This window comes from Ornithodoros turicata, chromosome 1 (assembly GCF_037126465.1).
Source record: "Ornithodoros turicata isolate Travis chromosome 1, ASM3712646v1, whole genome shotgun sequence".
Lineage (NCBI taxonomy): Eukaryota > Metazoa > Arthropoda > Arachnida > Ixodida > Argasidae > Ornithodoros > Ornithodoros turicata.
This window is the reverse complement of record NC_088201.1, coordinates 127472091-127476788: the sequence shown is the minus strand read 5'-3', so window position 1 is coordinate 127476788 and position 4698 is coordinate 127472091. Positions and strand designations below refer to the sequence as shown.

Here is a 4698-nt window from a genome sequence, read left to right as displayed (position 1 = left end):
GCAGCTTCTGCCTCACAGAGTGATGAAGGCAGGTCGACGTGCACATAGGTTCCGACCGCGTTGGCCTCGATAGCAGCCACGCGAAGTAACTTGCAGCCATCTCCGTTGAATGCTCTGGCTACTCGACAGGCCAAACGACTGGGTCCGAGAAATCGCTCGTGCACCGACACTCGATCAGCCGATAGCATCGTTCACAAGCGACACGTTTAGAAGGCAATGAAATACCAAATGCTCGGTGCCGTCGATACGTGACATCACGCATCACGTGCCATCGGTTGCAAACCACTGATCTCTATGTATAAAGGCTGGATAGCGGATGGGTGAGGGTATCGCGGGAAAGGGTACGACCACCGGCCGCCATATTGCGGTGCTCAAAAGAGCGATTACAGCCCATAGGAATGCATGTAAGCTGTGACAAGTTTTGCTGTTTGTGAGCGCTTCCCTTGCTGCTTCGCTAAAATTTTGCCACGGATCGCTGCAGAAATCCCTCGTGATTGAGTTCCTTACGTTTTTTGTGTGAAATCCCGTCACAAAGATGTTATTTCCTGTCTATTTTGTACTCGTGTGAGCGCGTGTCGTTCCAATCTTGTACTTTGAACTACGATTATGTGATTTGCTGGTTTTGTGTGGTGTTGTATTTGTTGTGTTACGTTTCCTTTGTCGTCCGTCAGCGTGTTGCTTCCCGTGTTTCTCCCATTTCCTTTCTGCTCGGGGGTGCGGAATGCCAGGGAATGTTTGGCACGTTTGTTTATGTAACTACCTTAATATGCTTGGGTATAAACATTATGCTTTGCACAGGAAGTTTAGATATGACTGGTTATGACACGAAATGCCGAACGGCACTAAAGCACTTCCAAAGGACTAGAATGATATGTGATATAAAGGCTATATGACGGTAAAAACATACCGACTAGAAATATGTGCACTAGGGAAATATATGGCGGTAAAGACAGCTCAAAATGACTAGAGGTAGAGTGAATAAGTCATAAAAAGGCTAAGTAGCAAGGTCTTGTGGTGAAAGTTCCAACATCAAAGTATCACAAGTCCAGTTGCAACAGCAAGTTTGAAGCAGTCAAGCAGGTAAGTGGGCAGAGTGCATTACTGGTTGTTGAATATGATCAACCTTGACAATTTATTTCGCAGCTGAGGCCTGGCTGTCACCTTCTCTGTATATTCTTTGGCAAGGTGGTACAGTCCGATACTGCTGTAGCACTGGGAAACTTCTTTGATCAGACGGATCACATTGTTTTCATTTGGGCTGCATTCAAACATGTGTTGTCGCAAGCTTAAGCAGCGAGAATAAAGAGTAGACATTCGAGGTTGAAAAATTATTTATTGTCTCTAAGTAAAGTAAACATGCTGGAATGCACCAAAGAGACATGTGGCTGGTGTGTTTATGTCCCACTAATACGAGTTTGTACGTTAGTCAACATGTTCATGCAATACTTTTTTCTTTATATGCGTTTGCCCGTCTTAGTATTGTCCTATCCAATATGGAGTGGCTTTTAACTGCATATGAATGCATAATTCAGGAGTGTTTTCATATATTGGACTAGCTGCAGCTTTAAGGTGCTCTTCGTGCAGTACTGATTCCAATCATCAACCATCGCTTGGAACTCTTAACTAGGGAACATGATTCTAGAGGCTAGATTTTCATGCAAATACACACTTTCAACCAGAGTTCGAGGTAACTCGTTACTGTAACTAAGTTCCTTTTCTTGGTAACTATATATTCTGTTCAGGAAGTAAGAACTGATGTTATTGAAATGAAGCTGAACCATCGTGTGCAGACAGGGAATAAGATGTAACACGTTCGAATTGTTGGACATAAGTAGTATATATGGGTTGGGAGAGAAACTGGATGAGAGTTAGCTATATGGGTGTCTGGTTCGAACCCCACAGCGTCTGGGACACCGTCGCGTATTTTCCCTGCGCGGCGCCAGTGCGGAGGGTTGTCCGCGCGCTTATCGGCTAGGGGAGGGCTGCGTGCGCGTTTACCCTCTCACATTTTTCAGCCTGGGCCAACTTCTTTCGTCATTTTTCAATCTGCGCCGACTTTTTTCGCGACTTTTTCCCGTGCGCGACAGGCGGCGCTTGGGTGGAGGGCTGCTGCGGTGGGCGGAGCGTGGCCGGAGGGTTGCGTGAGCGCTTACTTGCTCACATTTTTCAGCCTGGGCCGGCTTCTTTTATCATTTTTCAATCTGTGTCGACTTCAATCGCAATTTTTTTCCCGATACAGCAGGTGTGCAGTAGGCGATTTACATGCAAAGGATAGCCATACACAAAAGTACAAGTGAAAATATATTTATTAAAGTCAATAGTGTCAGGAATTATGTTATGACTCCGTGTGAAGGAGAAAAACTCAGCCAAAAAATCTGATGCAATAACATTGAAGGGGTATTTTATTAGTGATAATCACGCAAGTTTTCAATTAAGCAGAAGGAGAGCACATTTTAATCAAAGAAGACATTTTTAATCAATACGATTACAATCAAAATTAAAAGTTTTATTATATAATCATTATACGTGACCACCATAGTGGAGTTTTAATTACAAAGTTCTGATATGTAACTTCAAGAACAATAGCTGGGCCGACTTCTCTAGCGATTTTTTATTATTTTTTTCAGCGCGCGGTTGGTGGCGCGCAGGTGAGGGGCTGTCCGGGTGCTTACTAGCAGGTCGACGGTGCGCCCTGGCCGACTTCTTTGGCGATTTTTCCGCATGGGCCGACTTCTCTAGCGATTTTTTTTTCAGCGCGCGGTGGGTGGCGCGCAGGTGAGGGGCTGTCCGTGTGCTTACAAGCGGGTTGAAGAGCTGAGCGTACACTTATGATTGTACACACTGGACTGACTTCTTTGGCTATTTTTCAGCCTGGGCCGAATTCGTTCGCATTTTGTTCATGCGGCGCGCAAGTAGGGGCATGCACACTGACAACATCGGACCACATCTTTGTCGATTTTTCACCCTGGGACGACTTCGTTCGCAATTTTTTGTCGGGTGGTGCGTGTATCAAAATTAAAAGATTTATTATAAAAAGTCTAACATGAGCAACCTAGCGGAGTTTTAATTACAAAGTTCTAATATGTAACTTCAAGAACAATAGATAATATTCCATTATGACACATTTAATCAAAGAAGATATTTTTAATCACTATGATTACAATCAAAATTAAAAGTTTTATTATAAAAAGTCTAACATTATTATATGTGAGCACCATAGCAGAGTTTTATTTACAAATTTCTAATAGGTATAGTTAATTGTGAACAGCAGAGAACGTGGAAGACCATGAGACACGAACACGAGAGGAAATAAAATCTATAACAATACATTGGTTAATCAAAAACAACAGAGGAGGAGACTATCATTTTTAACTATCATAAAATCATCCTCGTGACTTCCCCATACAATTTTCATTCTAAGAGACACTACAAACCTTACTTTGTTTTATGAATTCAACACAGAAAATATATTAAAATATGAACTTCACCACATAGTACGCTCCAAGCCAGCAATCAACTCTAATAATATCTGCCCTGATTTGTTGAAAACGGGAGGCGTACACCTGACAGTTATGAACATTTTCGAGCGGAATAGGGAAGATTATTCCAACATTACACAATTAATCATTTTCTTATTAAGTAAACAGCATAGACATACGGAAATAACGAGAAAAACCATCAACAGCTAATAGAGAACCAGAACACATCACATAAACAACAGACACATGCAGGAAAATAAATGGAAAAGAATCTATCAAAACGATCAACATGCACGGATGAATGGCAGAAAAAACACTTTGAACAGCACATGATGAATAATTTAATACAGCACAGAGCTAACGCTGAATAGCAGAGAAACAATCTAAATGGTGCATCTGCCAACGTGTAAACAACAGACAGGAAAATATTACTGAAACAAGATCAACAGCTAATAGAGAGCCAAAATCCAACACGTAAACAAGAGGTACACAAAGGATAAATAGTTGAAGAACAATCTAACAAAACAAGAAACATGCATGGATGAATAGCAGAGAAACACTCTAAACGGTGCATCTACCAACGGTAAACAACAGACACATGCAGGAAAATAATTGAAAAAGAATCAATCAAAACGATAAACATGCACGGATGAATAGCAGAGAAACGCTTTGAACGATGCATCTGCCAACATGTAAACAACACACAGGAAAATAATAGCAAACATTACAATTTGAAATAATATATCTTTTCAAATATCATAAAATCAACCTAGCGAGCTAAGAATATAGAATTTTCATCTTACTCAAGCACTATAAACATCACCTTGACAGAGGTATCCAAACACGCAGCACAACTAAGCTTTCCACTACACAACCAGACTGGAGCCCGGCGGGGTCACTCTTTCCCTCTATGCAGCCCGGTGGGGTCACTCTTTCCCTCTATGCAGCCCGGTGGGGTCACTCTCTCCATCTATACAGCCCAAAGCCAGCCAGTTGTCAATCTGTGAAGTGGGGAAACCCTCTCTCTTTTTCACATTCTTTCCTCCGAAAGGAAATGTTCTTAGGACCAGTGTACAGAGGCGAAATTTTTTATTGATTGCAAATAGACATTGGAATTATTCGACTCTCAAGAATACAATAAGAATTCTATCAAAAACAATAGCACGCAAAAAATCTCAGAATAGACGTTTATGTCAGTGCAAACTGATTTTAGAGAAAC

General features: G+C 41.7%; 1 long non-coding RNA gene across 1 annotated transcript; it reads left to right on the top strand.

Moving 5' to 3' along the window:
- The first annotated feature begins 964 nt into the window (after positions 1-964).
- On the top strand, positions 965-1318 carry LOC135368761 (uncharacterized). The gene is made up of 2 exons (XR_010414869.1): positions 965-1080; positions 1144-1318. It is a non-coding gene; the product is annotated as an uncharacterized LOC135368761 (long non-coding RNA).
- The last annotated feature ends 3380 nt before the right edge of the window (positions 1319-4698 follow it).